This window comes from Callithrix jacchus, chromosome 1 (genome assembly GCF_049354715.1).
Source record: "Callithrix jacchus isolate 240 chromosome 1, calJac240_pri, whole genome shotgun sequence".
NCBI classification, from domain to species: domain Eukaryota; kingdom Metazoa; phylum Chordata; class Mammalia; order Primates; family Cebidae; genus Callithrix; species Callithrix jacchus.
The window spans coordinates 148,715,071-148,740,230 of NC_133502.1; positions in this window are offsets into that span (position 1 = coordinate 148,715,071).

Here is a 25,160-nt window from a genome sequence, read left to right on the forward strand (position 1 = left end):
ATGTTCTTCTCTAAGCTGGTTATTCTAGTTAGCATTTTGTCTAACCTTTTTTAAAGGTTTTTGGTTTCTTTGCATTGAGTTAGAACGTGTTCCTTTAGCTCTGAAAAGTTTGTTATTACCCACCTTCTGAATCCTTTTTCTGTCAATTCTTTGCACTCTTCAGTCAAGTTGTGATCCTGTGTTGTTGAGGAGTTGTGATCCCTTGAAGGAGAAGAGGTGTTCTGGTCTTTGGTGGTTCCACCATTTTTGTGCTGTTTTTTCCCCATCTTTGTGGATTTACCAGGCTGTGATGTCAGAGAGCTGCTCGTTGAGGTTGCTTGTCTGCCTGCGGGGTGCTACTGAGTTTCTAGGGACTCCTTCAGGTTACTAGGGAAGCTTCCTGTGCCTTTTTTGTTTATGCTGGGAGATTAGGCCCACCTCTTCTGCTGACCTGCAGGTCTGCTGGGTTGTCAAGAACGCCATCCTGTTGCTATGTAGGCTTCCTGTGTTTTTTGTTAAAACATGTAGCCCAGTCCCACCCCTCTAGTGGTGGTTGTGCCCTTCTTCCACTAGGCTGGATGATTCAGAATTCATCTCAGACTTGGCACTGGCTATGCAACCCACTAGGGTCAGAGATTCAGCCCTCTGGGGTTTGTGGGGGAGGGTAGGGATCCACTAAGCCACACCCAGCAATCTCCCCCTTTCAGCTTTCTCTCTCTCCAGTCATGGGGTAGGGACCACTCAGCTGCTCCCACTTACAGCTCCCTCTGTCTCCAGGCATTATATCTGGACCAGAGCTCCAGAGGTGGAGCTTCTAATTCACTGGTCAGATGCACTTTCTGGGTGTAGCAGCAACCCTCCCCACCTCAGTCTGCCCTGAGTGGGCTTTGCTCACCCTTGGACCAGACCTGTTGAAATGCACCTAGTACCTCGGTTGCAGGTAGGAGGTCTCTGGTTTCTGCATCTCTCTCGCTGGGTGTTGTGCGCTGGACTTGTGTCTAATCTGCCATCTTGGATCCTCCTTCATAAATAAGGATTTTCTTATAGCACTTATAAGAGGAGAAAATAGGCTACCATGAAGTCATTAAAGATACTCATAGCTATCCTTATCAAACATTTACTAAATACAAGGCAATCTACTAAGTATATGATGTGCTATCTCATCTATGAGATCGATATTTAAAAAAACTGTGTGACCTCTGATAAATAACATAAAGAGGTTATGTAATTTATCAGAGGTCACATAGTTAAGAACTAGCAAAACTTAAAACTCAATCTTACTACAATAATAAATCTCCTTTATCACTGAAGAACTATATTAAATGACATGGAAATATTTATAATATATTGCTATTAAAAATTAGGCTATCTTTAATATCTATTAGTTATAGGACTATTCAGATTTTCTGTCTCCCCCATACTTTAGCTAAGTTATGTTTTTCTAGGAATTAGTCCATTTATCATTTCAAATTTATTGGCATAAAGTTATTAATAATATCCTTATTATATTTGAATGTTTCTAGGAGCCATACTTGATGTTCTTTTTTTAATTCCTGTTTTTTTCTCTTTTCTTGGTCTTGATAGGTATTTGTTAATTTTATTATTAGGGCTTTCAGAGAACCAACTTTTTGCTTTGTTCATCTTCTCATATGATTTTTAATTTTATCTTTAATATTTCCATGTTTCTACCTTGGAATTAATTTGACATCCTTTTCTCTTTCCAACTTAAGATGAGTGCAGAGAGTACTGATTTTTAGCCTTCTTAATTTTTCTAACATATACATTTAAGGCCATAAATGTCCTTCTACATGTGGCTTTAGTTCTTCTTCACAAAAATAGATATATAGCTTTTTTAAAAAAATTATTGCCACTTCAGTTATCTTCTTTGACCCATGGCCTATCTATAAGGGTATTGATTAATTTCCACACATATGAGGATTTTAAAGTTATCTTTTTCTTTTATTTTGAAACAGGGGCTCACTTTTTTGCCCAGGCTGAAGTGCAGTGGCACAAACACAGCTCACTGCAGCCTCCACCTGCAGGGCTCAAGCGACCCTCCTGCTTCAGCCTCCTGAGTAGCTGGGACCACAGGCACTCACCACTATACCTGGTTAATATTTTAATTTTTTTGTAGAGACAAAGTTTCTTCATGTTTCCCAGGGTGCTTTCAGACTCCTGGGCTCAAGTGATCCTCAAGTGATCCTGCCTTGGCCTTCAAAAACGTTGGGATTATAGGCATGAGCCACTGTGCCTTTTTGATGTTACTAGCTTAATTTTACTGTGGTTAGTTAAGACATAATTTGCATTATTTAAATCTTTGGAAACCTGTTGAAACTTGAATTTTGGCTCAGATTTTGCACAATTTAGTAAATATTCAGTGATATTTGAAAAGAAGTGTAGTTGACACTAATTGGGCACACTGTTCTATATCTGTCCATTAGGTAGTTTGTTATTCCTGTTCAAATCTGTAGTCTTACTGATGTTTTATTTGAATTTCCTGTCAATTACTGAGAACAGTGTGTTAAAATCACCAACCATGGTGTGGATTTCTCTATTTTTTTTATTTCTGCCAGAGTCTTTGCTTTATATATTTTCAGGTAATGTTCTTAGACTCAAACAAATTTAGAAATTATTATATTTTCCCTTTGGATTTATTTTTTATCCCATTAAATGTACCTCTTTGTTTTCAGTAATACTTCTTGCCTTAAATCTGCTTTGCCTTATATTACTGAGGATTCACCAGCTTTCTTTTCGTTAGTGTTTGCTTGGCATATGTAGTTTTTCTACACTTTCACTCTCAACATCATTTACTTATGGTGTATATTTTAAATAATTTAGTTAATTATTTTTAATCCAGTCTGACATTTTTTCTTTTAATTATGCATTTGATTTATTCACATTCAATGTGTTATTTATATATTTGAGTTTAAACCTACCATTTTAATACATACTTGTCCTGCTAGTCTATCCTCTTTTTTCTCCCTTTCTTGCCTTCTTTTTATTAGTCAGTTTTTATTCCATTTTGTCTCTTTTACCACTCATTTCGGGATTAAATGATATATTAACATTCATTTTGGATTTATACAAGTATTTTCTATATTATTACTTTTTTTAGTTTTAGGTAATGCAGAGATGGAAGAACAGCTCCCACCTGCCTTGTATACTACTAATGTCAAGGATTCTAATAATATATTTTATTATTTAATTTTTATTTTAAGTTCAGGGGTATATGTACAGGTTTGATATCTAGGTAAGTTGCATATCATAGGGAGTTGGTGTACAGATTATTTCATTATCCAGGTAGAAATCATAGTATCTGATAGGTAGTTATTTGATCCTTTTCCTATTCCTACCCTGCACCCCAAAGGAGGCCTTGGTGTCTATTATTTTCATTTTTGTGTCTGTACATATTTGATATGTGAGAACATGTAGTATTTGGTTTTCCATTCCCATGTTAGGAATAATGGCCTCCCACTTAGGATAATGGCCTCCAGCTCCATCCATGTTGCTGCAAAGGACAGGATCTCATTCTTTTTTATGGCTGAATAGTATTCCATGGGTGTATATATACCACATTTTTTTAATATTCAGGCAGCAGTTGATGGGCATTTAGGTTGATTCCATATAATGACATATTTTAAGCTCCACGTGACATTATTACTGTTATTTTGTAGTTAACATGCACTTGATATACTGACATCATTTACTGTTCTTATCATTCTGTATTTTGTCCTATATCTCAAAGTTGCTTTCTGAGATTATTTTTCTTTCCCCTTTTATATTAGTGCACTTGTGATTACAAATTTTTGCAGTTTTTGCATTAACTGTATTTTACTTTAACTTTCAAATGATATTTTGGTGGAGTTCTGTATTCAGAGTTCTTTTCCTTTAGCACATGGAAGACACTATTTTATCATCTTCTCCTCCCTGCCTCCCCACATCACTGTTCAGAAATCAGCTGATGGTTTTATTGTTGTTCTTTTACATGTAATGAATTGCTTTTCTTCTGGCTGATTTTAAGGTTTTCCCTTTGTGTTTGTTTTCCAGCAGTTTGATGATGGTGTGCTAAGGCACCATTTTCTTTCTTCTTCTTCGTACTCTTTTTATTATAATTTTTTATTTTATTGCACTTTAGGTTCTGGGGTACATGTGCAGAACATGCAGGATCATTGCATAGGTACCTACATGTCAATGTGGTTTGCTGCCTCCATCTCCCCTCATCTATATCTGGCAATTCTCCCCATGTTATCCCTCCTCAACTCCCTATCCACTGCTGTCCCTCCCCTATTCCTCCACAACAGACCCCAGTGTGTGATGCTTCCCTCCCTGTGTCCATGTGTTGTTCTCATTGTTCCACACCTGCCTATGAGTGAGAACATGTGGTGTTTGATTTTCTGTTCTTGTGTCAGTTTGCTGAGAATGATGGTTTCCAGATTCATCCATGTCCCTACAAAGGACATGAACTCATCGTTTTTTATGGCTGCATAGTATTCCATGGCGTATATGTGCCACATTTTCCTTGTTCTGTCTATCATTGATGGACATTTGGGTTGGTTCCAGGTCTTTGCTATTGTACACAGGGCTGCAATGAACATATGCGTGCATGTGTCTTTATAATAGAATGATTTATAATCCTTTGGATATATACCCAGTAATGGGATTGCTGGGTCAAATGGAATTTCTATTTCTAAGGCCTTGAGGAATCGCCACACTGTCTTCCACAATGGTTGAACTAATTTATACTCTCACCAACAGTGTAAAAGTGCTTCTATTTCTCCACATCCTCTCCAGCATCTGTTGTCTTCAGATTTTTTAATGGTCACCATTCTAACTGGCATGAGATTGTATCTCAATGTAGTTTTGATTTGTATTTCTCTAATGACCAGTGATGATGAACATTTTTTCATATACTTGTGGGCCTCATAAATGTCTTCTTTTGAAAAGTGTCTGTTCATATCCTTTGCCCACTTTTGAATTTTTTTTTTTTTTTTTGGTACATCTGTTTTAGCTTTTTGTAGATTTTTGATATAAGTCCTTTGTCAGATGGGTAGGTTGCAAAATTTTTTTCTCATTCTATTGGTTGCCAGTTCACTCTAATGGTTGTTTCTTTTGCTGTGAAGAAGCTTTGGAGTGTAATTAGATCCCATTTTTCTATTTTGGCTTTTGTTGCCAATGCTTCTGGTGTTTTAGTCATGAAGTCCTTGCCTATGCCTATGTCCTGAATGGTTTTTGCCTAGGTTTTCTTCTAGGGTTTTTATGGTGTTAGATCCTATGTTTAAATCTTTAATCCATCTGGAGTTAACTTAAGTGTAATGCATTAGGAAGGGGTCCAGTTTCTGCTTTCTGCACATTGCTAGCCAGTTTTCCCAACACCATTTATTAAACAGGGAATCCTTTTTCCATGGCTTGTTTTTGTCAGGTTTGTCAAAGATCAGATCATTGTAGATGTGTGGTGATGCCTCCAATGCTTCTGTTCTGTTCCATTGATCTATATCTCTGTTTTGGTACCAGTACCGTGCTGTTTTGATTACTGTAGCCTTGTAGTATGTTTGAAGTCAGATAGCGTGATGCCTCCAGCTTTGTTCTTTTTGCTTAGAATGGACTTGGGTTTGCGGGCTCTCTTTTGGTTCCATATGAAGTCTAAGGTTTTACTGTTCTGTGAAGAGGGTCATAGGTAGCTTGATGGGGATAGTGTTGAATCTATAAATTACTTTGGGTTGTATGGCCATTTTCACAATATTGATTCTTTCTAACCATGAGCATGGAATGTTTTTCAATCTGTTTGTGTCCTCTCTTATTTCATTGAACAGTGGTTTGTAGTTCTCCTTGAAGAGGTCCTTTACATCCTTTGTTAGTTGTATTCCTAGGTATTTTATTCTCTTTGTAGGAATTGTGAAAGGGTGTTTGCTCTTGATGTTGTTCTCTGTTTGTCTGTTATTGGTGTATAGAAATGCTTGTGAATCTGCATATTGATTTTGTATCCTGAGACTTTGCTGAAGTTGCTTATTAGTTTAAGGAGATTTTGGGCTGAGATGATGGGGTCTTCTAAATATACAATCATGTCATCTGCAAATAGAGACCATTTGACCTCCTCCTTTCCTAATTGAATGTTCTTTATTTCTTTTTCTTGCCTGATTTCTCTGGCTAGAACATCCAGTCCTATATTGAATAGGAGTGGTGAGAGGGGGCATTTTTGTCTAGTGCCAGATTTCAAAGGGAATGCTTCCAGTTTTTGCCCATTTAGTATGATATTGACCGTGGGTTTGTCATAAATAGCTTTTATTATTTTGAGATAAATTCCATTGATACCTAGTTTATTGAGAGTTTTTAGCATAAAGGGCTGTTGAATTTTGTTAAAGGACTTCTCTGCATCTATTGAGATAATCATGTGATTTTTGTCTTTGGTTCTGTTTATGTGGTGGATTACGTTTATAGACTTGCATATGTTGAACCAGGCTTGCATCCCCAGGATAAGCCTACTTGATTGTGATGGATAATCTTTTTGATGTGCTGTTGCAATCGGATTGCCGGTATTTTATTGAAGATATTTGCATCTATGTTCATCATGGATATTGGGCTGAAGTTTTCTTTTCTTGTTGAGTCTCTTCCAGGTTTTGGTATCAGGATGATGTTAGTCTCATAAAATGATTTGGGAAGGATTCCCTTTTTTTGTATTGTTTGGAATATTTTCAGAAGGAGTGGCACCAGCTCCTCTTTGTATGTCTGGTAGAATTCAGCTGGGAACCCATCTGGATCTGGGCTTTTTTTGATTGGTAGGCTATTAATTGCTGCCTCAACTTCAGCCCTCATTATTGGTCTATTTATTTAGGGTTTCGACTTCTTACCGGTTTAGGCTTGGGAGGGTGTAAGTGTCCAGGAATCTATCCATTTCTGCCAGGTTTACTGGTTTATGCACATATAGTTGTTTGTAGTAATCTCTAATGGTGGTTTGTATTTCTGTGGAATCTGTGGTGATATATCCTTATTGTTTTTTATTGCATCTAGTTAATTCTTCTCTCTTTTCTTTTTAATTAATTTGGCTAGTGGTCTGTCTATTTTGTTGATCTTTTCAAAAAACCAGCTCCTGGATGTATTGATATTTTGAAGAATTTTTTGTTTCTCTCTCTCCTTCAGTTCTGCTCTGATCTTAGTTATTTCTTGTCTTCTGCCAGCCTTTGAGTTTTTTTGATCTTGCTCCTCTAGCTCTTTCAATTTTTATGATAGGGTGTTGATTTCAGATCTTTCCTTGCTTCTTATGTGAGCATTTATTGCTATAAATTTTCCTCTAGACACTGTTTTAAATGTGTCCCAGAGATTCTGATATGTTGTGTCTTCATTCTCATTGGTTTTGAAGAACATCTTTATTTCTGCCTTCATTTTATTGTTTATTCAGTCAACATTCAAGAGCCAGTTGTTCAGTTTCCATGAAGTTATGTGGTTCTGAGTGAGCTTGTTAATCCCGAGTCCTAATTTGATTGCACTGTGGTCTGAGAGACTGTTTGTTATGATTTCCATTCTTTTGCATTTGCTGAGGAGTAATTTACTTCCAATTATGTGGTCAATTTTAGAGTAGGTGTGATGTGGTGCTGAGAAGAATGTATATTCTGTTGATTTGGCATGGAGAGTTCTGTAAATGTTTATTAGATTTGCTTGGTCCAGGTCTGAGTTCAAGTCCTGGATATCCTTGTTAATTTTCTGTCTTATTAATCTGTCTAATATTGAAAGTAGAGTGTTAAAGTCTCCATTCTATTGTGTGGGAGTGTAAGTCTTTTTGTATGTTGTTAAGAACTTGCTTTATGTATTTGAATCCTCCTGTATTGGGTGCATATATATTTAGGATCATTAGCTCTTTTTGTTGCATTGATCCTTTTACTATTATGTAATGCTCTCCTTTCTCTGTTTTGATCTTTTTTGGTTTAAAGTCTATTTTATCAGAGACTAGGATTGCAACTCCTCCTTTTTTTTTCTCTCCATTTGCTTGGTAGATCTACTTCCATCCCTTTATTTTGAGCCTATATGTATCCTTGTGTGTGAGATGGGTTTCCTGGATACAGCACAGTAATGGGTCTTGACTTTTTATGCATTTTGCCGGTGTGTGTCTTTTGATTGGGGCATTTAGCCCATTTACATTTAGGGTTAATATTGTTATGTGTGAATTTGATCCTGCCATTTTGATGCCAGCTGGTTGTTTTGCCCATTAGTTGCAGTTTCTTCATTGTGTTGATGCTCTTTACCATTTGGTATGTTTTTGGATTGGCTGGTACTGGTTGTTCCTTTCTATGTTTAGTGCTTTTTTTTTAGGAGCTCTTGTAAGGCAGGCCTGGTAGTGATTAAATCTAGCAATTGCTTGTTCCTAAGAAATTTATTTCTCCTTCACTTATGAAGCTTAATTTGGCTGGATATGAAATTCTGGGTCAAAAGTTCTTTTCTTTAAGGATGTTGAATATTGGCCCCCACTCTCTTCTGGCTAGTAGAGTTTCTGCTGAGAGATTTGCAGTTGGTCTGATGGGCTTCCCTTTGTGGGTAACTGGACCTTTCTCTCTGGTTGCCCTCAGCAATTTTTCCTTCATTTCAACCCTGGTGAATCTGATGATTATGTGCCTTGGGGTTGCTCTTCTTGAGAAATATCTTTGTGGTGTTCTCTGTATTTCCTGGACTTGAATGTTGGCCTGCCTTGCTAGGTTAAGGAAGTCCTCCTGGATAATATTCTGAAGAATGTTTTCCAGCTTGGATTTAGTCTCTCCATCACATTGAGTTACACTTATCAAACACAGGTTAGGTCTTTTCACATAATTCCATATTACCTGTAGGCTTTGTTCATTTCTTTTCACTCTTTTTTCTGTAATCTTGCCTTCTCATTTTATTTTATTGAGTTGATCTTCAATCTCTGATATCCTTTCTTCTGCTTGGTCGATTCAGCTATTGAAACTTGTGTATGCTTCGTGAAGTTCTCATGTTGTGTCTTTCAGCTCCATCATTTCATTTATATTCCTCTCTAAGCTGTTTATTCTCATTAGCATTTTTTCAAACCTTTTTTCAAGGTTCTCTGTTTCTTTGCATTGGGTTTCTTCCCATCTTGGTGGATTTATTTACCTATGGTCTTTGTAGTTGTTGACTTTCAGATGGGGTCTCTGAGTGGACATCCTTTTTTGTTGATGATGAAGTTATTTCTTTCTGTTTTTTAGTTTTCCCTCTAACAGTCAGGCCCATCTGCTTTAGGACTGCTGGAGATCTGCTCCAGACCCTGCTTGCCTGGGGATCACCTGCAGTGGTTGTAGAACTGTAAGCGTTTTTGCCAGTTTCTTTTTCTGTTATCTTCATCCCAGAAGGATACCCACCAGATGTCAGCCTGAACTCTCCTTTATGAGGTGTCTCTTTGGATATATGGGATTGGGGAGCTTCTTGATGAGATAGTCTATCCCTTATAGGAGCTCAAGTGCTGAGCTGTGAGCTCTTTTGTTTCATTTAGAGCTGCTGGGCAGGTACATTTAAGTCTGCTGCAGTGGAACTCATAACTGCCTTTTTTTCCCAGGTGCTCTGTCCTGGGAAGGTGGTACTTTATTTATAAGTTCCCAAAATGCTGCTGCCTTTATTCAGAGATGCCTTGCCCAGAGAGGAGGTAGCCTAGTCACAGTCTGCAAGCAGAGGCATTGCTGAGCTGCCATGAGCTCTGCCCAGCAGCTGTGTGAACCTCCTTGAGGATTTGTTTAGAGGTATAGTTAGAACTGCCTCAGTAATGGCTGTCTTCCTAAGTAATGGTGGACTGTCTCTGTAATGGTAGACTGTCTCAGTAATGGCAGATTGCCTTGATAATGGCTGACTGCCTTGGCAATGGTGGACTGGCTTAGTAATGGCAGACTGCCTCAGTAGTGTTGGGCTGCCACAGTAATGGAGGATGCCCTTCCCCCCACAGAGCAGGACCATCCCAGGTCCAGCTGTGCTTGCTGTGAAACTCTCAATCCAGAGCGTTTGGTTGCTGGTCTTTGTGGGAGTGGGACCTGCAAAGCCAGATCACCTGGCTCCCTTTTTCAGCCCCCTTTTTTTTCAGTTGAATGGGCACCTCTGTCTCCCAGGTGTTCCAGGCGCCAGTTGAAATGGCCATCCAGATTTGTGTGAGTTTTTGTGTGGAGACTCACTGTGCCAATGGAAACAGCCATGCTGGAGACTTGTGGTGCTTTTCTACCTGAGAATCTCCTGGTCTGTGGTTAGTAAAAACTTGTTTGGAAATGCAGTGATCACTCACCCTCTGCATTCTTTCTGGGAACTGTACTCCAGAGCTGTTTCTATTCAGCCATCTTGGATAATCTCTCCACTCAACTCCTCACCATTTTCTTTATATTTATTCATCTTGGAGTTTTTAGCACTTGTTTTTTTTTAATCATTTTTTGGGGAAAAGTTTTGCCATTATGTTTTCAATTTTTCCTTCTGCTTTACTCTCCTTCTCTTCTTCTTGGACCATTTTGTCATATTTCATGTGTCTTTTATGTTCTTTGCTGCATTTTTTCATCATTTTGATTTTCCATGCTTCAGCCTGTATATTTTCTTCTGATATTCTACCTCACTAATTATCTCTTCAGGTATATTCATTCTGTTAAATCTATCTATTGTACTGTCAATTTAAAATGTTTATTTTTCACTTCTAGACTTTCTGAGAATTTTCATTTGATTTATTTTTTGCTTTCTAGTTTCCTGCTGAAATTCTCTATCTTTTCATTTAATTGATTGAACATAGTAATAGTTTGTCTGTCTTTGATACTCCAATATTTGTATCTCTTGTGAGTTTGTTTCTAGCATGTTTTTTCTTGATTTTCACATAGATCTTATCTTTTGACATGCTCCTCTCTTCAACCTTTTTCTCATTGAGTGCCAGATATTTTTAATAAAGAATTTTAGAGAAAAATTGAGGTTTTGGGCATTGTTTTCTTTCTCCAGGGAAGATTTCCTTTAGCTCTTGCTATAGCTTGTCTGGATAGATCAACTTAATCCTTTCAGAAGTTGAGAGGACTCAAATCTGGGCTTCAGTCCTTGGGTGGGTTAGTTTGTAGTTCACCCTTATTCTTTGGGTGCAAGCTTTCAGAACCTCACTGAAAGTGTAGGGTATATGCTGGAGACCCTTCTCTTTGGGAAGCCTTGAACTCAAATATTTATTCTCTTAGTCCTGTGAAAATGAAGAAAATTGTGCTTACTTTCTTGCCTCCCACTTGTCATTTTCGTTTTCAGAATTGGCAATTTGCCTGGAGGGGAAAAATGCTCTAAATTCGGGTGAATTATCTCTTTGGTTTCCTTTATCTCCTAGATCTTGGCCGCCAACTTCTCACTGTCTTGGTAGTTCTTTGAGGCCAATATCTTTTAAAACAGCTTGTAGTTGTTCTCCACAGGAGGGTTATTCTAAACATATGCATCATCCATTGCTAGAAGCAGAACTCCACTTTTTTCCCTACTCATATAAAAATGCATAATCAAATGGCTGGAGGAATTTGGAATTTTTGTAGTTCTATAAATGTTTTTGTCTTCTTTTTTACTCCCTTATGAGATATATTTTCTGAAAAGTGCATGAATTGTGCTTAAATGTTTATTAAAATGAAAATATGTGGAACATTAAAATCTGTATATAAATTAAGATACTAGCAGCAGCATTTGTTTATAATCGTTTTAAAATATAATAATAATAAAGGATATTAATATATAAACCAAGGCATCACCTATGATCTCCTTATGTAGGCTTTCCTTTTTTATTTTCTGCTCTGTGTTTTTATTTTATATACAGAAATTACAGTGCACATGTTAAGTGAGTGTTCATAGCACTGAATTTTAATGATGTATTTTGAGAAAAAATAGCCTTCATGTATTTTTTTCTAATATCATATTTATAATTATGGTCCAATATCCTATCATTCTTTGCCTAAAAGTAAAAAGACTGGTGTTTACAGATTTTTGTTCTATTCTAAAGTTATACAGTTAAAATGTCAGATAAATGGTTAAGATATTAACATCATTAGAAGATGTATATGGCGTCTTTCTTCAGATGTTTCACTTTCAAATTAGAAAAGACATAAGGTGAATTTTTAATTTCACCTTAAAATTGAAATGTCTTTAGAATATTACAATTGGTTTTGCCTGCTTTTAAAAGCTTTCTTCGAGCTTGTATGGATTGTTTTCTGCTCTTCTTTGTTTGAAATTCATTTATCAATCTCCAGACATAGTGTTCTTCCCAGAATGATACCTATGTGTCATTAATGGTGAAGGTATTGATCCTGAATGATATGAGACTGATGACTTAGAATCCTTTGATGATATCTCTGATATGCTTTTAGAAAAGACAAATTATTAACTCCACACCAACATCATTATACTTATAGATATCTTAATCAAATTCTTGACAAAAGGGGAAGCCAAATTTTAATTGAACATTGTCCTTAAAAATGGAGGAATTCCAAGATTTTTGGTAGCTAGGTAATATTACACAGGTGAAAATAGGAAATAAAAATGCGTCTATCCTTGGAAATAAAGTGTTTCAGGCCCTAGTAAACTGGAGAAGAGAGGACTTAGTAAACTCAGAGAAGAGAGTCTTCTTTGAAAATGGTGCTAATAATTCTTGCTATGTTTAAAATATCACTATTATGAAAAAACACAGGGATTAATCTAGGTCACATGTCCACCCCTTTGAAAATGTGGCAACTCTAAGTTATGCAGTGAACTTTATTTTTATGAAAGGCTCTGGTAAAGAACTTATATGGAGTTCTAACTCTGGTAACTGCCCTAGAGGTCACAGAACCCTAGTTACTCATTTTCTCTTTAGATTCTTTACTTTAAAATCTGTTATTTTAATCTGTTGAGTAGTGAATACATTCACAGATAAAGGGCCAAGAGAGAAAAGAATAAAACTTCAAAAGATATAAAAGGAACTGTAGGGAGAAATCTTTTTGCCATGGATCCCCAGGCACCCGGTTCTCTTCCATTGAGACAAGCTGTGTTGTCTGCTTCTAGCATACCTTTCTAGGAATATTTTACACATTTACAAGTAAATACATTTAAGTATCCATTTCTCCCATCTGTACACAAACTCTATCTGTTCTACATTTAGTTTTCACCTAACATATCTTGCAGATCATTTCATACAAATATGCAATAAGCCCCCTCCACCTTTTCCCTCTCTTTTAAGGTAGTTTGAGCCTTATTTTATAGAGATACATACATACAATAATCTACTAAATGGTAGTGCATTTTTTTCTTTCTGCAAACATATATTGAGTCTTCTCTATACCAAGAACTGTGCTCTACCAAAAGTACAACTACTAGAGGACCTCAGGGGAGTCTTAACAGTTTGTAGTTTATATGTATTTGTTGCTTTGGTGAACTCTTGTTTTCTCATAGTGATGAACAGAAACACCCTAAAAAAATGCACCTTGTACGTACTTTGAGGTATCACATAGAAGGGAAGGTTGAGGATGAGAGAGACAGGGAAAGATTACATGATACACAGTCCCAGTGATAGTAACTAAAATAGAAAGGAAAGCAGGAAAAGCCCTGGCATCAGGCAAAATGGGCTCACAGAGGCAGAGAACGAATGGAAGCAGAGTGCAGTTAAGGCTGGGGATCTGGGTGGTTTCCCAATGCCTTCTTCTTCTCATTCTTCATCTTTCAGAAGAGCCATACTGGTGGAAAGAGAACTTGCTGTGTTTTTGAATGTAAATAGAAAATGTATATCTGTTCAGGGTGCTATTAAAAAAAGCACCACATCAAATTATAGAGAATGAAATGGTAATGTCATTTGAGTAAGTTACCTATTCAATGTCAGCCATGACCTAATAATATGTTTTATTTATATATAAAGGCAATGTCACTCCTCTGCTGTCAGTAGGGCTGTTTCCTCCCTCTGTCTTGCTTCACTTCCCTGTCATGCTGAGGTGAGGGGTCAGGTGGAAGTCATGAAGCACAGTAACCCTGAATAGCTTTCACAACAAATGATTCTTGCCATGGCTTCCTTAACATCTTGTCTGGTGTTCTGAGATTAATTGGCCTCAGGCAATAATCTGATAGTTTGATAATTATATCACATTTATTTCCACAATAGTCAACAGCATTAATAAAGAATTAATGTACAGTTTTCTGTAAATTAGTGTACAGTTTTCTCTCTTAATTGTTCTGGGCAGAACTTTATAGATGGCAAATGGTTGCCCAAACAGTTAAAATGAGATTTTCAAGGTCGTATAACATATTCTATTTAGATATAAGATTTTTACAATATTCCATTTAGTCTGTGTTTTTGCAAAGATCTTTTATTTACAAGAAGTTGCATTTGCTAGTAAGTGTTCAGAAACATCCTTGATTTTTTGTGGCATGGATCATCTACTTAACAACTTCAAAGTACCATTCAGAAGCTCATACCCTCAACCCTTTCCCTTAGCTTCTCATGCTTTTGACACAGCAAATCTTCCTCTGAACCTGTCTTTTTTTTCCCCAGGGACAGAGTTTCACTGTGTCACCCAGGCAGGAGTGCAGTTGTGCAATCTTGGCTTACTGCAGCCTCCAACTCCTGGCCTTAAGCCATCCTCCTGCCTCAGCCTCCGAAGTAGCTGGGACTACAGGCATGCACCACCACGCTCAGCTAATTTTAATTTTTTGTAGAGATGGGGTCTTGCTGTGTTGCCCAGGATAGTCTTCAACTCCTGGGCTTATGCAATCATCCTGCCTTGGCCTCCCAAAGTGCTGGTATTATAGGTCTTCTGTTTAAAATTCAGGAAATTTAAAATTTTCAGAGCTATGTCCTCTAGACTTATGTGGTGGCATTCTCAAATACCACAGTACATTGGGAACATGCTGATTTCTTCATTCTAATAGAGTATTAATAGATGGGTTTTAGCATCATCAGTAAACTCTGGTGTAATCACACTGTCTGCAGTGCTTTTGTGTCTTCCCTAAAGTCTCTGACTATTTTCTCCCTCAGCTCCCTGCATCTGAACTCCTAAAGCTCAGGGCTGTTTCAGCTCCTGAGTCTGTTTGGATGGGGCCATGGGAAGCAGCAGCCTGAGACTCCCTATTTTGTGAACCTTGGAATAAAAACTTGCATTAGTCCAGACCTTGGATGTGTCTTCCTTGAGGCCAGTTTCCACAGCAGGTTCCTTACCCCCAGCCCTTACTTTATTTCCAAGTGAATAAGGAACTCTCGATCTCAGTTTGGTTCCTCTCCTTATCGGCTTTATTTTGTTACCTTTGCTTCATGCCTGAGCCTGTATACTTTGAAATTTATGTGTGGCTATGATAAGGATAAGAGTTTGAGTTCTCGAGTCAGATGACATAATTTTTAATTCTGGCTCTACACTTTACCAAAGTGACCTCAGAAAGCTTATCAACCTCTCTACAAGCCTCAGCTTTTCCCTTCTAGAAAATGTAGATAACAGTATCTCCCTTGTAGGATTGTTGAAGGATTAAGTGAAGTAATGTATGTCAAATTCATGGCATCCAATAGTTGCTTAATAAGTGTTAGCTATCGCTATTATGGCTTAGATGTTGACTGTTTGATATAACCAATACAGGTAGCTAGAACTCTAAGGCTCCTTATAGGTGGAGACTATGATAGGTCCCTCAGCATACTAATTAATATTTGTTAAATGAGTAGATGATGGCTATGCCCTTTTTATACAGTTAAATTTCAAATAAAAGTTTTAAGAAAGGGCCAGAGTGGTTTGTCCTTTCAAAAAAATAACCATATGATTTTTTTTTTTTTTAAAGAGATGGGGTCTTGCTGTTTTACCCAGGCTTGAGGGCAATGGCATGATCATGGCTCGCTGCAGCCTACAACTCCTGGTCTTAAGTAATCCTCTGGCCTCAGCCTCCTGAGTGGTTGGGACTCTAGGCACATGCCACCATGCCTGGTTAATTTTTTTATTTTTTATTTTGCAGAGACAATTCTTGCTTTGTTGCCCAGGCTGGTCTCAAACTCCTGGCCTCAAGTGATCCTGCTACCCTGGCTTCCCAAAGTGCTGGGACTACAGGTGTGAGCCACTGTGTTTAGCCTCTGGAAAGATTTTTGAATGCTTTCTGCACATAAGATCTTGTCAGTGATAGAATAAAGTACAGTTTTCTGCACCAGTCTTCTTTTTTAAAGTATCTTAACATGCTTTTAAATTTTGTATTCAAATACAAGGGGTTGTAGAAAAGTACTATAGTATGATAATACCTTGTTTTCATTCTAGATTTTTTTCAGGTGGAAGTTAGTCTATGTGTCCCCATCTCTAAAGACCAAATAGCAAGCTTTCCAAGTGGTCTTTTTAAAGCCCCTCTATTTTTATTTGCAGGGATAGGGAAAACATCCTCTAGTTTACCATCTTGGGAGAGGAGTTAGGCCTCTTAGTATACACTCCAATAGCTTTCTCCCAAATCTCCTAATCTGTGACTTCTAACCCTTTTATATCCTGATGGAGCTGAGGGAGTAGGAAACACACACAGTTGATTTTGTTGGTTTTTTTGTTTGTTTATTGAGAGGGAGTCTTGTTCTGTTGCCCAGGCTGGAGTGTCGTGATGCAATCTTGGCTCACTGCAACCTCTGCCTCCTGGGTTCAAGGAATTCTGCCTCAGACTCCCTAGTAGCTGTGATTACAGGTGCACTCCACTCTGCCTGGCTAATTTTATCTTTTTACTAGAGATGAGGTTTCACCGTGTTGGCCAGGCTGGTCTTGAACTCCTGACATCAAGCAAACCACCTGCCTTGGCCTCCCAAAGTTCTGGGATTGCAGGCATGAGCCACTGCACCCAGCCTACAGTTGTTTTTAAATTAAATTGTTTATTTGGAGATGGTTGTAGATTTCACACGCAGTTGTAAGAAATAGTAGAGATACATCCCTTCTACCCTTTACCCAGTTGCCCTGCAGTGGTAACCTTTCACAAAACTATAGTGCAATCTCACAGCTGGGAAATGGTCATCAACCTAGTCAAGATACAGACAGCTGTGTCATCATAAGGTCCTTTGGCTAGACGTGCAGGCTGTTGGGGGCCTTTTTAGTCTGCACTCATTGGTGTTTCTGGGTTGCCAGCTCCTCCAGCTGCTAGTCTGGGATGTATGCAGCAAAAAGGAAAGCAAGCAGACTCCCCTGTTATTCCCTAGCTGGTCTGTCTTCTCTCCAACTTTCAGAACTTTTGATTGTTTTAGATATAATTTCCAGGATTTTTAGTTGTGCTTAGTGAGAGGGATAGGAAAAAATATGTCAACTCCATCTTCCCAGAAATAAAAGTCTAAAATCAGCCATTTAGAATCACCCGTTTTGCCAGTTCATGGCATAGCCTTATGCCTCACTTGAAATTTATTATCTCAGTGCTTCAGACAGAATTTCCTATTGGCATCTAGTTACATGCACATGAAGAAGAAAGCGCTGCAAAATGCAGTATGTTTGCAACACAACCAATTATGAAAAGAGCCTGGGTTTTCTTTGTCTTAGTAACAATGCATAAAGATGTTCCCAAATTACTCTCTTTCTGGCTTCAGGGAGATCATTCTGGAAATATAGGTCTTGGGAAAATTATTAAAGAAGTGATGGAGTTCCACTGCTGAAGAAAATGAATATTGTTGTTGTGTTTTTTTTCCACCTGTTATAACAAGAGGGCTATTTATTCTAGTAACAGGGCAGCCAGAGTGTAGAGAGTGGGGGGCTGCAGCCAGTTTGCACAGCTTGTGAAATATGATTGTTTTCAGAAATTCTTCAAGGTGGTAATTGAACATAGCCATTATAAAAAATTGAATTACATAAAGTTTCAATAAATTATATCACAAACAAAAGTAATAAATATTCAGAATTCACTACTTCTTAGTTGTTTTACCACATTTCACTACTATGTCCTTGAGATTATTTCCATCTGTATCTGTGTAGAGGAAAGACTATATAATGGCATCTGACTGTGCATCTCTTCTCACTTAATCTACTGTTAAGATTCTCAGCATTCAATGATGCCACATGGGTAGCTTGCAATCAGCCATGGTGGGAGTACTTATGCCACAGAAATTGGAAAAAATGTTACAAATCAGGGCTTTACCTCTGGACAGTGTGTTGTTAAACATTTTCTAGAACACCACTGAATATAAGCCATTTTTTCCTAGATTCTCTCTGTTCCTAAAGATTATTACTTTTTGTATTCTTCAAAACCTGCCTTCTTCTCAGGACCTTTTGAACTTCTAGACCTAAATTATTTGCATTTTATATCATGTAACAGCAAGATAAGAGCAAGTATTTTTTTAACCTTCATAATCCACAGTGGGAAACAGATAGATGTTTTCTATTACTCTCCTTTTGAAGAAGCCTTGCCAATGGAGCTGATGCTATGTTCAGATTAACTATGTGAACAGAAGGGGTTGGGGAGGGGGAAGACAAATGACTTGCTTCTCCAATACAGCTGCTCTGGCTATTGTCTTTAATTACATTCCTCCTGGACTGATAAGGAACAGGGCTCTGACAGCTGTGAGAAGCTACCACACCACCAAACCCTATATTTCTTTTTGGATATAAGCAATGTCTTGTGTATTAAGCAACATGGACATGAATTATTTTTGATAATTGTGATTGGCTGTGTTGCTAGTATGCCTAGGGCCTCAATTTTCTTTAAGTGACATGGCTTCTCTTTAGTTTACCCTCATGCCTTCAGTGAGGGAGGAGGTCGTAGTGGTTTGAATGTAGACGTGTTTTTCTAGCTTTTCAGCATATTCCTTATTCACATGTCTTTTTATTTGTCATGTAAAAATATGCCTGTATCTGTTTAAAAACATGACTGATAGCTATGACTTATCTAGGTGAATTTTCCTTCTCAGTTTAGCAATAATTCACTGAGGCTTTTTTGAATAACCCCATAGTATTGTGAACCCAAAGCAAAGGCATATGACATAGAGGACATGTGGTTTTTATTTTTTTTTTTAGTAGGAAGAAAAGCTAGCAGAACTGTACTTTTCGCCTTTTATCGCTGTCATCCTCACCTCCATTGTGGCAAATGGTCAAATGCCAAAGCAAACAATGTGACAGACAAATGTATTACTGTCTGTTCCAGGGGAGTATTATCTGAGGGAAAAGGTACAACTATGCTCTTGTTCTGAGCTACAGGATTGAAATGTTTAAGAAATGGAAGTTCCTGATGAGTTAGTTAACTGTAGTGTTTCAATTAAGAATTACCAACTGTGATTAAAAAGACCTGTGTCCTATTATAGTATTCTAGAATAACCTATACAAAAGTGGGCAGGAAGTAATTAAACATTTTATGTTGGATTAATAGAGGGTTTTTCAAAGGAAATGCTCTTCCCTCTGTATTTTTCTCCAGTGAGGGAGTCATTTTAAGTTTCCATTGAAAGTGGATATGCACTCTTCACATCTCAGTGTCTTTGAAATAAGCTAATCCTGCTGCCAGAGCTCAGCTACAGAGCAAGGGATAAACCAGGGCCAAGACAGCCCAGCGTGGAGAGCCAGGGAGCTCTACCTCAAGCAGCATTGCCCAGAACCCATAAGAGGGAAGCAAAGCCAGATGTGTAGGGATTTAGGATATGACAAAATCAGCTCTTTGAATAGGCAGAGAGTCAAGTCCTCATAATAAGAGCCCTGGAGTAAGCATAAGACATCTAGACATCCCAGCAGGGAACAGGCCAGCTGAGATGGGCACCACACCTACCAAGCCATTCAGGGGAGGGTCCAGAGAGAACCGCTTGAAAAAGTCTGGTCAGTCCCTGGTCCTGCTAGTTAATTCAGGCAAGTGTACTCGTTAAGCTTGTGGGCTCAAGAGTCAGATTAACAGGTTTATGTCCTGGAACTGCCAAGGAATAGCTGTGTGAACTTGTCTTTTTTAAACTCAGTTATGTTATCTATAAAATAAGAATAATGATATAACACACATCATGTAGAGCTTTTAGAGAAGTTTTGGAACCTAGTAAATTCTCCATAATGTTAGCTATACAAATGCTAATGCAATTATTTTATTATTAGTTTCATAGTGAAAGGAGACATCAGAATCCATTCTAAAATTTTATGGCTTTTAATATATTAGTATATTTAGTGAACTGTATCTCATTCTCATTACAAAATGAAGGTTTAAGAATTCCCCACAAATCCTTTTAAACTCTTTATAGTGTTCCTAAGCAGAAAATCCTTAGGGTGTTATTCTACATTGATATCTGCTACAGGTGGATCTGCCCTGAGTATTGGACTGGCCAGAGTGGAAAAGTAGAGTCATATAAGCAGCCTCCTTACAGAATGCAGACTTAACAAAGCTTGTTTTGGTCTGACTTTGCTACCAGCTAATTTAGTTTGTATCTTTATGTGTCCATCATGTGTAGTGAGGTAGCATCTGAGACTACAGTGAGGATACAATGACAAAGCAAGAAGTACCTTGCTCTCTTTTCCTTATTCATAATTTATTCATTGTCTCATGGATTCATTAATTGATTGATTGATTCATTTATTCATTCACCTATGGTGTCTGACCAGTCACTCCCTGCATTAGTATTATAATTTCTATTTTCAAGAATTTCACATCCAGTAGAGGTGACAGAAAGAGCAAGCATGGAAATAAAATATAGTGGTACTTGTTACATATAATGACAGTGAAGACATCTGGTAATAATGACTAGATAAGAGTGGCTCCTAACTGTAATGACAGGTCCTGGCAAAAATTTCACTCAGACAGCAAATACTTGTTGACTGCCTACTATGTACCAGAAAAATTTAAAAAGACCTGGGCATAGAACAGTAAAGAAGACAAGACCACTGCTGTCATAACTTTTACAGTCTTCTAGGGGGAAGCAGAATCAACTACCAGAAAAATATCAAATAAGAATATATATTATACAAAGAATTAAGGGAGATAGTTCGGGGAATAATTGGATAGCTGTTTTATATAGAGTGGTCAAAAAAGCCTCCCTGAGATGGTGACATTTGAAATGAGACCTAAAGGTTGAGAAAGAAAATCAGGGGAAAAGCATTTTAGGTGGAGAGAAAAGTTAGTGAAAATAGTCCTGATGCAAAATGGAGATTGACATGTTCAAAAAGCCAGTGTAGCTGGTGCAAGGCAAGCCAGGTACAAGACAAGAATAGAGAGTGAGGAGGAGGCAGGAAAGTCTGTGAAAGGTGGCACAAGGAGGTTGACTTTCATTCTAAGTGCAATGGGAAGCCATTCGTGGGTTTTAAGTAGGGGCATGACATGGCCTCATTTGCATTTAAAAAATGTACATCTAGCTGCTGTGTGGGGAATAGATTCTTATGGTGGTTGCAATATTCCATATGAGAAATGGTGGTAGCCTGGACTGCTGAGGAAGCAATGGAGATGGAGAGATGCAAATGCACTTGGGGTGTGTTTTGAAGGTAGAATTGAAAGGATTTGCTCATAGGCTGGATGTGTGGACTGAGGGAAAGAGGAATGAATGCAAGTAAGTTTTTAGGTTTTTGATAGGAGCATCTGGTTGGGTGATGGTACAGTTTCCAGAGATGGGGAAGCCTGGGGAAGAAGCAAAATGTGTGTGTGTGTGTGTGTGTATGTGTGTGTGTGTGTGTTTAGGAGGTGCTAGTGTGTGGGATGAGATGGTAAAATCAGGGGTTCTCATTTGGATATTGGCTGTGTGGAGTTTAGGATATTTATTCAACACACAAGATGGAGTATGCCTTATCCACTTTTGGGACTGGCATGGGAACTGGCACATTCTAGGTTGGGTCAATAACCATGATTGGATGAAAGAATGAATGAAGTGGATGGTGGCCTACTCTGGACCCTCATTCTTGTCAGATGCTGCCTTATCACACGTGAGGAGTACAGGAAGATGAAGACAAACTGAAAAGGCAATATATTCAGACAAAAGTAGGCTCAGGTATGTCTGCATTTTGTAAAGGGGTTGCTACTTTTTTTTTTTTTGCTCATGAGTAGTAATTTGGATATATGAATCTGGAATCCTGAAGAGAGGTGAGAATTGCTGAGATAGATTTGGTAGTCTTATAATACAGATTTTTTTTTCAAGCTATAGAACATTGTGAGGTCCCTTAGGAAAAATATATAGATAAAGAAGGAATTGGAGGCTGGGCATGGTGGCTCACACCTGTAATCTCAGCACTTTGGGAGGCCAAGGTGGGTGGATCACCTGAGGTCAGGAGTTCTGCACAAGCCTCGCCAACATAGTAAAACTCTATTAAAAACACAAAAATCATCTGGGTGTGGTGGCACATGCCTTTATTTCCAACTACTCAAGAGGCTGAGGTAGGAGAATCGCTTGAGCCCGGGAGGTGGAGGTTGCAGTGAGCTGAGATCGTGCCATGGGACTCCAGCCTGGGCAACAGAGTGAGATTCTGTCTCAAAAAAAAAAAAAAAAAAAAAAAAAAGGAAGGAAGGAATTGGGACCTGTAGTAGCATCCTATTGCTGCTGCAACAAATTTAGTAGCTTAAGACAACACAATTGTGTTATTTTATAGTTCTGGATGTCAGAAGTCCCAACTGTGTCTTACTGGGCTGAAATCAAGATGTTGGCAGGGCGGAGCTCCATTTGGACACATTAAGGCAGAATCCTTCTCACCTTTTGAGGCTACCTGAATTCATTGGCTTGTGGCCCTTCCTCCATATTTAAAGTATATCATTCCCACCTCTGTTTCCACTGTCACATCTTTTTCTGACTCTGACTCTGACTCTCCTGTTTCCCTCTTTTCCTTATAAAGATGATTATGATTTCATTGGGCCCACCTGGATAATCCAGGATTATTTCCAATTCTCCTTAACTACACCCACAAACTCCCTTTTGCCATGTGAAGTAAAACATTTACATGTTCTGGGGATCAGAATGTGAATAACTCTGGGGGCCATTATTTTGTCTGCAACAAGACCCAGGACTGATTCCTGGAGAGCTCCTATGAAGCTGAACAGAGAAGCATCCAGCAAAGGAGAAGGGTCAGTGAGAGTAGAGGAAATCCAGGAGTACATGGTGCCACAAAAGCCAAAGGTATCCAGTTTTAAGAACCAGGGAGTGATCTGCTGCTGATGGCCAGTGCTGCTGACAGGTCAAGCCAAAGGTGACAAGGGAGCTTGGATTTGGCCATAAGAAGACCTTAAGTGACTTGGCACAAGTGGTCTTATTTGAGTGATCTAAATCAAAGGCTGAGAAATGCCTCAAGGTGAGAATGGGAAGTGAGGAAGTGAAATAGCAACTTCAGAAAAACTTCAAGAAATGAGGTGGTAGCTAGAAGGAGACACAGAATCAAGAGATCCTTCCTTCCTTCCTTCCTTCCTTCCTTCCTTCCAACCCACTGCTTCTGTCCCTCCCTTTCTCATTTCTTTTCTTTCTCCTCCCCTTTCTTCCCCTCCCCCTCACTCTGTCTTTCTTTGTTTCTTTCAAGACAGTAGTCACTAGAGGATGCTCATGCTAATGATAATGATGAAGTAGAAAGGGAGAAATAGAAAATGCAGGAGAGAGAGAGGAATTCCTTGGGAAGGTAAGGAGGAGGAAATCCAGATTCCAAGTGGAATAAATGGCATTTGTTAGGAGTTGGGACACCACATCTGTTGCAATGGGAGTGAGGGCAGAATGTAACTGTGTCAGTTGGCTTTGAGTTTGGCTGTAAATAATGAAAACCCCTATTAAAGTGGTTTAAACAAGGAAAGGGTTTAATTTTCTGCTGTAACAATAAGTGTAGAAGATGCCATTCTTGGCTGGAGCACTGACTCAAAGTGCCTTCTGTCTTCCTTCTCTGCTGTTTAGTGTGTAGTTTCTTTATAGCCACAAGACAGTGGCTCTATTTCTAGGCTTTGAGTTTGCCTTTTAGTTAGAATAATGGGCAAAGACAGAGCAAAGGGCAGAGGGTAAAAGGAGTTTGCCAGCTGAGTCTGGTTCTTTTTTGAAAAGCATCCTCAGAAGCTCCTCCCAGTTGCCTTGCTTACATCTTATTGGTCAGGTTTCATGACCATCTCTAATAGCATGGGAAGAACTTGTTAGCTAGGAAGAAGGAAGAATGGATATTGAGTAAGCCATTAGCCATTTCTGCTGCTTTAATATTGTCAACCGTAACATTTTTGTGTAGAAAAGGATTAAGAGGGAACGATCCAAGATGGCCGATCACTAACATCTCAGGATTGCCGCTCTCAGTGGAAGCGCAGAGAACTAGAGGACGCCACACTTTCAGACAAATTCTGGTCACTCACAGAGCAGAAGATCCCCAGTGGAGGAGTCACACGGGTTGCCAGCATGACTCTTGTGGCCAGTGCAGCGGTTTCGCCGGCACCTCAGCGTGGCAGCTCTTGGAGCAGAGTAAACAGGGCTGGTTCCCCTTCCAACTGAGGTTTGGAGGACCCACACGGGTCCCCAGCATGACTCCTGAGGCCGGTGCAGCGGCTGTGATGGCACCTCGGCGCGGCAGCTTTTGGCGCAGAGTAAACGAGACTGGTTCCCCTTCTGACCGAGATTTGGAGCCTTGGGAAGGCAGAGTTGCCTATTATGGACATAAGAAGGAAGCCAGACAGGAGAGTCCTGGGCAGAAAAGCACCATCAGTCTTAACGCTGCCATTCTGGCCCTGGGAACTAATAACTTGGACGTCCATTCAAGAGACCTAATCTGAAAGTTGGTAATTTCAAGGACAACAGGAGGATAAATTTACAATGATGGGAAGAAACCAGTGTAAAAAGGCCGAGAATACTCAAAATCAGAATGCCTCTCCCTCTAAAGATGATCACAGTTCCACATCAACAATGGAACAAGGCTTGATGGAGAATGAGCGCATCCCAATAACAGAATCATGCTTCAGGGAATGGATAATAAGAAACTTCTGTGAGTTAAAAGAACATGCTGTAGCCCAACGTAAAGAAACTAAGAACTTTGAAAAAAGGTTTGATGAAATCCTATTGCGAATAGACAACTTAGAGAGGAATATAAGTGAATTAATGGAACTGAAGAATACAATACAGGAACTCCGAGAAGTATGCACAGGTTTAAACACTCAAATTGTTCAAGCAGAAGAAAGGATATCAGAGGTCAAAGTCCAACTTAATGAAAGAAAACGAGAAGACAAGATTAGAGAAAAAAGGATAAAAAGGAATGAGCAAAGTCTCCAAGAAATGTGGGACTATGTGAAAAGACCAAATTTACGTTTGATAGGTGTACCTGAATGCGACGGAGAGAATGAATCCAAGCTGGAAAATACCCTTCAGGATATTATTCAGGAAAATTTTCCTAAACTAGCAAAGCAGG